Below are 13920 nucleotides of genomic sequence, written 5' to 3'. Positions count from 1 at the left end.
TCTGAGAGGCGGGAGACAGCCCCGCCCCCTTGCTGTCAGAATTGTTCTGTAGGAGCACTCCCATTGGCTGAAACGTTTGTCAGTGTCTGGGGATTGGGATCCGCCCAGCAGAGACCCTGGGCACGCCTGTACTTTACGGTTGAGTCGCCAAGCCCTGCATCCGTCCTGCCCAACCAGAGCTGGTGTGCAGCTTTTCTGTTGGTACGTAATGCATGCCAGGCAGCGGTGGCTCCAGGTTTTGAGGAATCTGAAGGGATTCCCTTTAACAAAGAATACAAAATTACAAATGCAAAATCATGCATGAAAGTCAAGTGGAACAAATGGAAAACAGTTACAAACAAGGTGTGAGTCGTCTACACCAATTAAAAGACAGAAATTGTCAATGGATAAAACAGCAAGGCCCAGGGGCGCCTGGGTGGCTCAGTCAGTTCAGCTTCTGACTCCAGACTTCCACTCAGGTCACAGTCTCAGGATTGGTGAGTTGGGGAGTCCGTCACCTTGCGGGGCTCTGTGCTGAGGGTGGGGAGCCTGCTTGGGACTCTCTCCTCCCCTCCCCTGCTCCTCTCTCTCTCTCTCTCTCTCTCTCTCTCTCTCTCTCTGTCTCTCAAAAATAAACAAACTTAAAAAAAAGAAAAAAGCAACACCCAAGTGTGTGTTGTCTATAAGAAATTCACTTTAAATATAAAGACACAGATAAGTCAAAAATAAAGAAGTGGAGAAAGCTGTGCCATCTTAACACTAACCAAAAGAAAGCTGGAGTAGCTATCTTAATTTCAAGCAAAGCAGGCTTCAGAACAAGGAAGTTTATCAGGAATAAAGAGAGGACAAAACATAATGTTAAAGGTGTCACTTCCCTAGGAAGGCATAATAATATTTAATGTGTATGTACCTAACAGTAGATCATCAAAGTATATGAAACAAAAATGTATACAAGTGTATAGAAAAAAATAGACGAACTTACCATCATAACCAATGACTTCAACACCATTTTTTAGTAATAACTAACTCCAGCAGGCAAATCCAGCAAGGATATAGTTAAACTGAACAACAATGTCAATCAACTTAATCTGACATTTATAGAATACTTCATCCAACACCAGCAGAATACAGGTTCTTCTCAAGTTCACATGGAATATTCACCAAGATGGACCCCTTTCCAGGTCATAAAACATACCTTAACAAATTTAAGAGAATAGAATTCATACAGAGTCTATTCTTAGACCACAGTGGAATTAAACTAGATATCAATACCAGCTGATGAAAGAAATCAAAAGGATTTAAGTAAATTGAGAGCTACTCCATGTCTGTGGATAGAAAAAAATCACTATTCTTAAGATCTCAATTACTCCCAATGTGATGTGTAGATTAAGCACAATTCCAATGAAAATCCTAGCAAGCTATTTTGTGGACATCAGCCAGTTTATTCTAGAGTTTGCATAAAAAGGTGAGGAGGGGTACCTGGGTGGCTCAGCTGGTTAAGTGTCCTACTCTTGATTTCAGCTCAGGTCATGATCTCAGTTTGTGGCTTCAAGCCTCACATGGGGCTCCATACTGACAGTACAGAACCTGCTTAGGATTCTCTAACTCCCTCTCTCTCTCTGCCCCTCCCCAAAGACTCACATGTGTGCTCTCTCTCCCTCTCTCTCTCAAAAAATAAGTAAACATTAAAAAAGGTAAAGAGACACAGAATAGCCGACACATAATACTGAAGAGTAACAAAGTTGGAGAACTGATGCTACTGAACTTCAAGACTTACTATAAAGATGCAATAAGCAAGACAGCATGGTATTAGTGAGAGAATAGATACACAGATCAGTGGAACACAATAGAGTCCAGAAACAGATCTGTAAAGATGCAAGAAGCAAGACAGCATGGTATTAGTGAGAGAATAGATACACAGATCAGTGGAACACAATAGAGTCCAGAAACAGATCTATAAAGATGCAATAAGCAAGACAGCATGGTATTAGTGAGAGAATAGATACACAGATCAGTGGAACACAATAGAGTCCAGAAACAGATCTATAAAGATGCAAGAAGCAAGACAGCATGGTATTAGTGAGAGAATAGATACACAGATCAGTGGAACACAATAGAGTCCAGAAACAGATCTGTAAAGATGCAAGAAGCAAGACAGCATGGTATTAGTGAGAGAATAGATACACAGATCAGTGGAACACAATAGAGTCCAGAAACAGATCTGTAAAGATGCAAGAAGCAAGACAGCATGGTATTAGTGAGAGAATAGATACACAGATCAGTGGAACACAATAGAGTCCAGAAACAGATCTGTAAAGATGCAAGAAGCAAGACAGCATGGTATTAGTGAGAGAATAGATACACAGATCAGTGGAACACAATAGAGTCCAGAAACAGATCTGTAAAGATGCAAGAAGCAAGACAGCATGGTATTAGTGAGAGAATAGATACACAGATCAGTGGAACACAATAGAGTCCAGAAACAGATCTGTAAAGATGCAAGAAGCAAGACAGCATGGTATTAGTGAGAGAATAGATACACAGATCAGTGGAACACAATAGAGTCCAGAAACAGATCTGTAAAGATGCAAGAAGCAAGACAGCATGGTATTAGTGAGAGAATAGATACACAGATCAGTGGAACACAATAGAGTCCAGAAACAGATCTGTAAAGATGCAAGAAGCAAGACAGCATGGTATTAGTGAGAGAATAGATACACAGATCAGTGGAACACAATAGAGTCCAGAAACAGATCTGTAAAGATGCAAGAAGCAAGACAGCATGGTATTAGTGAGAGAATAGATACACAGATCAGTGGAACACAATAGAGTCCAGAAACAGATCTGTAAAGATGCAAGAAGCAAGACAGCATGGTATTAGTGAGAGAATAGATACACAGATCAGTGGAACACAATAGAGTCCAGAAACAGATCTGTAAAGATGCAAGAAGCAAGACAGCATGGTATTAGTGAGAGAATAGATACACAGATCAGTGGAACACAATAGAGTCCAGAAACAGATCTGTAAAGATGCAAGAAGCAAGACAGCATGGTATTAGTGAGAGAATAGATACACAGATCAGTGGAACACAATAGAGTCCAGAAACAGATCTATATAAATGTGGTCAACTGATCTTTGACAAAGGGGCAAAGGAAAGTCAATGGAGAAAGGATAATCTTTTCAAAAAATGGTGCTGGCATAATTGGATCTGGACACAGATCTTACATTTTTCACAAAATTAACTCAAAAAGAATCATAGACAAATGTAAAATACAAAACTATAAAACTTCTAGAAGAAAACATAGGAAAAAATCTAGGTGATCTTGGATTTGAATTTTTAGACATGACACCAAAGGCATGATCCATGAAAGAAAAAATTTGTAAGTTAGTCTTCATTAAAATTAGCGACTTCTCATCAACTATACTCAAATTAAAAAAAAATCTTTTAATGTGTATTTATTTATTTTGAGGGAGAGAGAGAGAGAGCACACAAGTGGGGAAGGGAGAGAAAGAGAGAGAGAGATAAAGAGAGAAAGAATCCAAGCAGGTTCTGGGTTGTCAGCGCCGAGCCCAATGTGGGGCTCAAACCCACAAAATCGTGAGATCATGACCTGAGCCAAAATCAAGAGTCAGATGCTCAACCGACTGAGCCACCCAGACACCCCTAAATTTTTTTTAAATAAAAAAATTTAAACATGTGCTCTGCAAAAAATTGTTAAGAGAATTAAATAGAAATGCCAGAAACTGGGAGAAAATATTTGCAAAACATATCTGATAAAGGACTGTTACCCAAAACACACAAAGCTCAATAATAAGAAAACGATCAACCCAATTAAAAAATGGGCAAAACATGTAAACAGATACCTCACCAAATAAGATATACAGATGAAAAGTAAACAAATGAAAACAAAATACTCATCCACATTTGTCACTAGGGAATTACAAATTATAGCAATAATGAGACATTTCTGCACATGTATTAGAATGGCTAAAACCCAAAAAACTAACAATAATCGTTCACAAAATTTGGCGAAGAGTAACAGAGCAATAGACACTCTCATTTGTGGCTGGTGGGAATGCAAAATAGGATACGGCCACTTTGGAAGACAGTTTGGCGGTTTTTTTACAAAGCTAAATATAGTCTTACTATATCATCTAGCAATGCTGCTCCTACATGTTTATCCAATTGATTGGAAAACTTAGGTGTGCACAAAAGCCTGCATGTAATGTTCATAGCAGCTTTATTCACAACCACCTCAAGTTGGAAACAACCAAGATGTCCTTCAATAGGTGAATGGATAAACAGACTATGGTACATCCATACAGGGGTGTCTGTAAGACACAGCATTACAAATTGGGTCTACTAAATGCAAGTGATGTGTGTTGCCACAGAGTGGTGGTTATTGAAGCTCTTGAATGGTTTGAAATCTCCCTTAGAACTTCATTTCCAAAATAAAATTCAAATCAGATGCCAAATTCCTGCCAGCACACTGAAAGATACTTTTTGTTCTTTTTGAAAGGGTTAGATGTCTCACTACTGGTTGGTCTCTATTATAAAATGTAGTCACATCTTTGCCAAGTTAAACCGCAGGACAAATTTAGGGCAACATGTCTTTATACTCTGACGTTATGCCTGCTGTCCTGTGCAATTATTAATATCAACCCTTTTCACTTTCAAAATAAAGTGTACAGTTTGGACAATATATGGCCACCTCAGTTTTTCCCCAAATGGATCACCCCAGCTTTTTACATCTTGATTTAATTAAATTTCCGTCTTTTACGTATTTTATGATATCCATCAAAGGTTTGATTGCTTTGCCCAAAAGTCCTGCCCTAAGGAAGGCACTTTGTTTGTGTTGCTCTGTTTAATGCAAAAGCTTCTAACCTTAAAGGTTACTGCTGTGTTTTGGCATCTGAAAGAAAGAAAAAACAAACAAAAATTATTCTTACTCCTACCGGTTATGTTCATTGCCACAAGATGATGGTTTGCTCAAGGGAAACCCTTCTGTGATCCAATTTGGATACCAGGAGCATTTTCTTTATTAAAACACTGAGGATTGTGTTGTGACTGTGTAAAACAAGAATGAACTTACTTTAAGAGAAAATCACAAACCAATGCATGTATCTCCCCAGGTAGCTTCCAGTTTTTCACGTTAGATGATAAAAGCATAGACATATTCACACCTCTCTGCTTCCAGATATTATGGTTTCTTTTGCCATAAATGACAGCATGTCTCTAGTGTGACTGGCTCTGAGGAAAGCAGCTAGGAGCATTAAAATCTAATAGACTTGTGGGATGCCTAAGTGGCTCAGTTGCTTAAGCATCTGACTCTAGATCTCAGGGTTGTGAGTTCAAGCCCTGGGTTGGGCTACATGCTGGGAGTGAAGCCTACTTTAAAAAAAGTCTAACAGACTTAGGTTGGGTCCTTGGACCTACCAGCTGCTAGCTGTGTGAGTGTGGGGAAGTTATTTCAACTTCCTCAGGTTCAGTTTCCTAGACTTTAAGATGGGAAGTAGAGTACTCAACTTTCAGGGATGTTGTGGAGAGAGACAATGCCTCCTAAGTTTTCTTGATAGTGTAAAGCCATTACTGTTGCTGTTCCTGAGCTGCCATCCTCTCTCCTCAGTGTGGGGCCATCGCTGGGAGGTGGCTTCCCAGCCAAGGATCACAGTGGCCATCGCCATTCCTGGCAGCCAGATGGAGCCATTTCATTAGTTTTTCTCAGCCAGGGTGGAGGGTGGAGGTGATGAGCGCTGCTTCTGAGCCCAAATGGTGAAGTATCAGATGTGGACTCCCCCAGACTCCGTCCCCCATCTGCCAGCTTGAAGTTACCGTGATGACTTTAATGACCAGACATGTTTTTAATTTGGTGAAATTTGACTTATCAGTTTTAATTCTATATTTATTGTTTTCTTTGCCTTGTTTAAAAAATCTTTTCCTAAGGAATCTGCCCACTCCCAGGTCATGAAGACAGTCCCTTATTTTCTCCTGGGAATTATAAAAAAGTTCTAATGAAAGGAATTATTAAAATTTTACATGTAGGCCTATGATCCCTCTCAAATTTATTTTTAACTGAAGCTTTTATTGAGATAACTGCAGAATCATGCACTTGCAAAAATAGTATGAAATCCTTTGTACATTTTGCCCAGTTTCCCCAATGGTAACATTTTGCAAACCTGTAGTATAATATCACAACCAGGATATCGACATTGTTACAATCCACCCCTCTTAGTCAGATTTCCCTAGTTTTGGTTCCACTTCTGTGTGTGTGTGTGTCTATAAAATTTTATCATCTGTGTAGGTTCATGTATCCACCACCACAGTCAGGATCCTGAACACAAGGATGCTTTGTGTTGCCCTTTATAGCCACACCCATCTCCCTCCTCCATCTCTCTCCCCCTCAGTCCCTAACTTCTGGCAACTGCTGTTCTGTCCTTCATTTCTAAAATTTTGCCACGTGTTAGAAAATGATGTATAGATCATACCACATAGCATGCAGCGTTTTGGGATTGGCTTTTCTTCACTCAGCATAATCCCCTGGAGAATCTTCTGAGCTATTGCATGTATCAATACTTTGTTCTCTTGTTGTTGCTACATGCCTCATGAATGGGTGTGCCCATGAATGGGTTTGCTTCAAGTTACTGTTTGGGTGGGATGTGAAATAAGGGTCAAGTTTGTTTCCTTTCCTCCCATATGGATGCAAGTACCATTTAGTGAAAAGGCTTTGCTTTACCCCATTGGGTTGTTTTGCATGTTTGTCAAATATCAGTTGGTTGTGTCAGTTTCCTTCTGGACTCTCCAGTTGATCCCACTGATTTATTTATCTGTCCTTATGCTGGTACTTCACTGTCTTGATTACTGTTGTATAGTGTTATGGACTGAACGTTTGTGTCCCCTCAAAATTCATATGTTGTAACCCTAATCCTAATGGGATGGTATCTGGAGGTGAGACCTTTGGGAGGTAATTAGGTCATGAGGGCAAAGCCCTCATGAATGGAATTAGTGCTCTCCTAAGAACAGGACAGAGAGGGGCGCCTGGGTGGCTCAGTCGATTAAGCGTCCGACTTCAGCTCAGGTCATGATCTCACGGTCTGTGAGTTCGAACCCCGCGTCGGGCTCTGTGCTGATCGCTCAGAGCCTGGAGCCTGTTTCAGATTCTGGGTCTCCCTCTCTCTCTGCCCCTTCCCCTTCCCCGTTCATGCTCTGTCTCTCTCTGTCTCAAAAATAAATAAACGTTAAAAAAAAAATTAAAAAAAAAAAACAGGACAGAGAGCTAGCTACCTCTCTTTCTGCCATGTGTCTTCCTAAAATTGTCTGGAACCACAAAAAAACAGAATAGCCAAAATAATCTTGAAAAAGAACAAAGCTGAAGGTATCATGCTTCCTGATTTCATATTATATTACAAAGCTATAGTAATGAAAACAGTATGGTCCTGGCATAAACACAGACACAGATCAAACAAAATAGAAAGCCCAGAAATAAACACATGCATATATGGTCAAATCATTCATGACAAAAGACCTAGGAATATACAATGGGGAAAGGATAGTCTCTTCAATAAATGGTATTGGGAAAACTGGACAGTCACACATGAAAGAATGAAACTTGACCACTATCTTACATCATACACAAAATTAGCTCAAAATGGATTAAAGACTTGAATGTAAGACCCGAAACCATAAAACTCCTAGAAAACAAAACAAAACAAAACACATAGATAAGGGCATCTGGGTGGCTCAGTCGGTTGAGCATCTGACTCTTGGTTTCAGCTTAGGTCATGATCTCAAGGTTCGTGAGTTCAAGCCCTGCATCAGGCTGCATGCTGGCAGTGTGGAGCCTGCTTGGTATTCTCCTTCTTTCCCTCTCACTCTGTCCCTCCCCTGCTCATGCTCTCTGTCTCTCTAAAATAAATGAATAAACTTAAGAAAAAACATAGGCAGTAAGCAACTTGACATAGGTTTTGGAATTATTTTTTTTTAATTTGACACCAAAGCAAAAGCAACAAAAGCAAAAATAAATAAGTGGAATGACATAATAAAATGGTTCTGTACAGCAAAGGAAACCATCTGAAGATGAGAAATGAAAAAGCAACCTACTGAATGGGAGAAAATATTTGTAAATCATGGATCTGATAAGGGGCTAAAACCCAAAATATATAAAGAACTCATACAACTCAACAGCAAAAACAATCTGATTTTAAAAAATGGGCAGAGAATCTAAATTGATATTTTCCACTGACAGCTCAGCGCCTGGAGCGTGCTTCAGATTTTGTGTCTCCCTCTCTCTCTGCCCTTCCCCTGTTTGTCTCTGTGTCTGTATCTCAAAAATAAATAAATATTAATTTTAAAAGTTTAATTGGTATTTTCTGAAGAAGATATACAGATAGCCAATATGTACATGAAAAGATGCTCAACATCATTAATCATCAGGAAAATGCAAATCAAAATCACAATGAAGGGGTGCCTGGGTGGCTCAGTCAGTTAAGCATCCAATTCTTGATTTTAGTTCAGGTAATGATCTCATGATTGTGAGATCGAGCCCTGAATCGGGCATGAAGGCTGCTCAAGATTCTCTCTCTCCCTTTCCTTCTACCCCTCCCTTGCTCATGCTTTCTCTTTCTTCCTCAATAAGTAAATACATACATACATACATACATACGTACATACATACATACATAAAATCACAATGAGATATTACCTCATACCTGTTAGAATGGCTACTATGAAAAAGACAAGAAATAACAAGTGCTGGTGATGATGTGGACAAAAGGGGACCCTTGTGCATTGTTGATGGGAATGAAATTGGTACAGCCACCATGAAGATATTATGGAGTTTTCCTTAAAAAAATTAAAAATAGAATTACCATATGAACCAGCAATTCCATTTCTGGGTATTTATCTAAAGAAAACAAAACCACTACCTTGGAAAAAATATCTGCACCCCCATGTTCATTGCAGCATTATTTACAGTAGCCAAGATATGGAAACCAAGCTAAGTGTCCACTGATGGATGAATGGATAAAGAAGATGTGGTATACATATAATGGGATATTATTCAACTATAAAAAAGAATGGGATGAAGTGTTTCCATTTGTGACAACACTGATGGACCTCAAGGGCATTTTGCTAAATGAAACAAGTCAGACGAAGACAAATACTGTGTGACCCCTCTTATATGTGGAATTGAAAACAAAACAAAACAACCAAACAAACAAAAAAACAAGCTCATAGATATAAAGAACAGACTGGTGGTTGCAGAGAGCAGGAATGAGGGATTGGAGAAAAAGTTGAAGAGGGTCAAAGGGTAAAAAGAAAAAGAATAAAAAGAGGCCAGAGAGGTAGCCATGCAAGGACACAAAGAAAAGTCAGCAGTCTACAACTAGGAAGAGCGCCTTCACCTGAGCCTGTCCATGCTGGCATCGTGATCTCTGACTTCCAGCTCCCAGAACTCTGAGAAAAGAAATTTCTGTTGTTGATAAGCCTCCCAGTTTATAGTGTTTTACTGTAGCATCCTGAGCTGCTTACATAGTAAGTCTTAATATCAGGTCGACTGAGTCTTCCTCTAACTTTGTTTTTTTTGTTTGCAACGTGCTTTGGCTTGGGGTTCCTGGGTGGCTCATTCGGTTAAGCGTCCGACTTCAGCTCAGGTCATGATCTCACGGTTTGTGAGTTCGAGCCCCGCGTTGGGCTCTGTGCTGACAGCTCAAAGCCCTGGAGCCTGCTTCGGATTCTGTGTCTCCTCCTCTCTCTGCCCCTCCCCTGCTCATGCTCTCTCTGTGTCTCTCAATAATAAATAAATGTTTTTTAAAAAAATTTTTTTAAAGAAAATTGCTTTGGCTATTTTCATGTAAATCTTAGAATGTCACTTAGTATTTTTTAAACAATCCTGTTGGAAATTTGATTAGGATTGCATTAAATCTTAAGATTAACTGGAGGAGAATAGACATCTTAATAATATTGACTCTTCCAATTGTGAATATGGCACCTTTCCATTTATTTACTTTTTCATTTCAGCAATGTTTATAGTTGTTGGAAGTCATTTGTATTTCATGTGTTTTTTAAAGTTTATTTATTTATTTTTGAGAGAGAGACAGAGAGAGCGAATGAGGGAGGAGCAGAGAGAGAGGGAGAGACAGAATCCCAACCAGGTTCTGCACTGCCAGCCCAGAGCCTGATACGGGGCTCAAACTCACCTGCCTCATGATCATGACCTGAGCTGAAACCAAGAGTCAGACACTTGACCAACTAAGACACCTAGGTACCCCTGTATGTCATGTTTGTAAATGCTATTATTGCAAAATTGTTTTTATGTTTTTACTTCATTTCCAATTATGTGCTGACAGTTCATAGAAATACACTGGGTTTTCTATCTATATATCTTTAAAATTTATTTATTTATTTTAATGTTTTTATTTATTTTTGAGAGAGAGACACACAGAGAGAGAGAGAGAGAGAGAGAGCACAAGCTGGAGAAGGGCAGAGAGAGAGGGAGTCACAGAATCTGAAGCAGACTCCAGGCTCTCAACTGTCAGCACGGAGCCGGTGTGGGGCTTGAACTCACAAGTTGTGAGATCATGACCTGAGCCGAAGTTGGAGGCTTAACCAACTGAGCCACCCAGGCACCCCTACTTATTTATTTTTGACAGAGAAAAGGCACAAGTGGGGGAAAGGCAGAGAGAGAGGGAAAGAGACAGAATCCCAAGCAGGCTTCCACCCTGTCAGTGTGGAGTCCAGTGTGGGGCTCGAATTCACCAACCAGGAGATCATGACCTGAACTAAAAGTCGGACGCTTAACCAACTAAGCCACCCAGGTGCCCCTGGGTTTTGTATGTCGACCTTGTATTCTGAGACCTTGATAAACTCACCTATTAGTTCAATTATTTTTTGTGGATTGTGAGACTGACTTTGAAAACAAGCCTTTGAGCCACAAAATGGAAACAACCCGTCTCTGAGGCCACCAACCTGCATCAGACTCTTACAATTTTTCATGTTGTAGCAGTCACTGGGGAGTCCCATCTAACTGCTGTCTATATTGTGAGTCCCTGTAGGGCAGGCTGTCCCAGCTACTTCCTAGTGACTCTTACCATAGACCCTCAGGTTCTGCTCATGAGCAGGACTAATGAGCCCTGTGCTACCTACCACTCAGGCTTATCCAGAGGTTAGAGGAGACAGCAAGGAGACATCTGCACCACGAACAGCCATCTGATCCCAGGTTCCTGTCAGTGGCGTTCCTCCAACTGTCTTTCATGTTTCTGTACACTTTGCAAGCAGAGGCACTCACTGCCCTTATTCTCAGCTTTCTTTTCAGGAACATTTACACAGTGAACAGCCTTGAAAGATAGACAGAGCATCTCCTTCTAAAACAAAGGGCAGGTTTGCTTATAGCCTTGGAAGGTAGAGGTCACGTCTCCATCTATAGCAAGCATATTTACTCTCCAGTTAAAAGCTTGTTTCCTGAAGCTCAGGGTTCTTCTATAACACAACCCACTTCACATGCAGGTGTACCTGGCCCTCTTTGTATTGTCCTCTGAGAATGGAGGTTCCGGAATCGTGTGCAAAAATGCTAATATCCTGATGACTACTATAACTGTGAGGAGTAACCTAGCCTTTACCTCTGACCCAGGAGTTTCATGTTTTCTGTCAATATCCATATGGCAATGGAAAGATAACTTGTTATCTTCCAAGTAGGTTAAAATCTCAGATCTTCATACTTCCTGACACCTCCAAAGAGGTAATGAGTTTTGCCCCTTGATTGTTTAGGCTGTCCTGGGAGACTAGAGAGCAGGACCTATTTTCTGTCTAACTTGTCATTAGAACAGAACTCCTTGCCCATATTTTTGGGCAGACAAAAGAAGCTTGTGAGGCAGATCTGGATCTCAGTCAGCCACACAGATCTCAATACTAAAGACTCTGCTCCTTCAGTGTGTCCCCTGAAGCTTCGTGAATGACTGTCCCAGTGAGGGCATACTGCTCAATGCCCTTCTGGGTTCTCTAAACTTTGCTAAGATTTATTTTAAAGATGTGTGCATATTTTCAAAGACTACATACAATATCCATATTTGTTTTAATATGCAAATAATGTTTTTGGGCTCCTGGGTGGCTCAGTTGGTTAAGCATCTGACTTTGGCTCAAGGTTGTGATCTCACAGTTCCTGAGTTTGAGCCCCACACTGGAATGTCTACCATCAGCACAGAGCCTGCTTTGGCTCCTCTGTCCCCTCTCTCTCTCTGCCCCTCCCCCACTTACATTCTCTCTCTCTCTCTCTCTCTCTCTCTCTCTCTCTCTCTTTCTCTTTCTCTGCCTCTCTCTCAAAAACAAATAAAATGTTAAAAAAAACAGTGTTTTAAAATTCTCACCATCAGGGCCCCTGGGTGGTACAGTCAGTTAAGCATCCAACCTTGGCACAGGTCATGATCTCCCAGTTCATGAGTTCGAACCCCACGTTGGGCTCTGTGCTGACAGCTCAGCTTCGGATTCTGGGTCTCCCTTGCACTCTGTATATCACTCTCTCAAAAATAAATAAACATTAAAAAAATAAAGTAAAATAAAGTTCTAACCATCAAGGATTCAAATGTTTTTGAATTTGTTTGTCAGCAAGGGTAATGGTAATTGGACTTCAGAAAATGGAAATGAGCAAATCCTGCCTTCCAGGTGCCACAAATCCAGGCAATTTGTGTTTCTCTGACTTGGTGTCACAATGTTTCAAACACGAAGACACATGAAAACATGTGGCTACAAAGGATGATAATTTTTCCACTGTTTGGCAAGCTGGGGTTGAGTGATTCATGAGGCAAGATGCTCAGGATGCTGGTCTCAGGCTCCTAGCTGCAGAATGTCGTCTCCTGTTGAGAGGCGAGGCCATAGCGTTGGTGTAGTGGGGCATGGCTCTCACCCAAGCTCAAGTTCAGCTTCTTCTCAGCTCCAGGACATGTTCATAAAGGATTTTGCTCACTGAAGAAAGGTATCTGATACTTAAAAAAATTATTTTTTACCTGGTTTTCAGCAGTTTAACTCTGATGTGTCTACATGTACTTTTCTTTGTGCTTGCCCTTGGGATTCACCAATCCCCCTGAATCTATGAATTTAATGTCTTTCACTGGCTGGAAACTTTTTGCCATTATCTCTCTGACTGTGGCATCTGTCTCATTCTCTCCTCCTGGGACTCCAGTGATATGAATGTTAGACATCTGACTATGTCCTGCTTATCTTTTATGCTAATATCTCTTTTTCTCTGGGTCTTTTTTCCTCGACTTTTGTTTCAGTGTAGTTTTATTTTATTTTTTTTTCAACGTTTATTTATTCTTGGGACAGAGAGAGACAGAGCATGAACGGGGGAGGGGCAGAGAGAGAGGGAGACACAGAATCGGAAACAGGCTCCAGGCTCTGAGCCATCAGCCCAGAGCCTGACGCGGGGCTCGAACTCACGGACCGCGAGATCGTGACCTGGCTGAAGTCGGACGCTTAACCGACTGCTCCACCCAGGCGCCCGTTTCAGTGTAGTTTTAAATTTGTCTTCAAGTTCAGCAATCCTGTGCTCAGCTGTGTTCAATCTGCTATTAAACTGATCCAATGAGTTCTTGACTTCAGTTAGTATACTTTATAAGTTCTAGAGTGTGCATTTTATTTCCATTTTTATTTTTTGTAGAGTCCACTCATCTGGTGACATTTTCTTTCCTTTTATCTAGTTTACATACCTCTTCTTCTATTTTATTCAACATAGTAATCTAAGTGAGGATATTTTGAATTTTCCAAGTATAACACATACGCAGTGAAATGGATAAAGTGTTCTAATCATGAATGCATAATTTGATGAACTTTCACATTTGTATATATCCATGTGACCATCACCCACATCAAGATACACAATATTTCTGGAACTTCTTTGTCTTTGAGGTATTACTCCCCTCCCCCAAGAGATAACCACTATTCTGACTTCTAT

Source organism: Acinonyx jubatus, chromosome C2, assembly GCF_027475565.1.
Source record: "Acinonyx jubatus isolate Ajub_Pintada_27869175 chromosome C2, VMU_Ajub_asm_v1.0, whole genome shotgun sequence".
NCBI lineage: Eukaryota > Metazoa > Chordata > Mammalia > Carnivora > Felidae > Acinonyx > Acinonyx jubatus.
Note: the sequence above shows the minus strand (reverse complement) of the source record.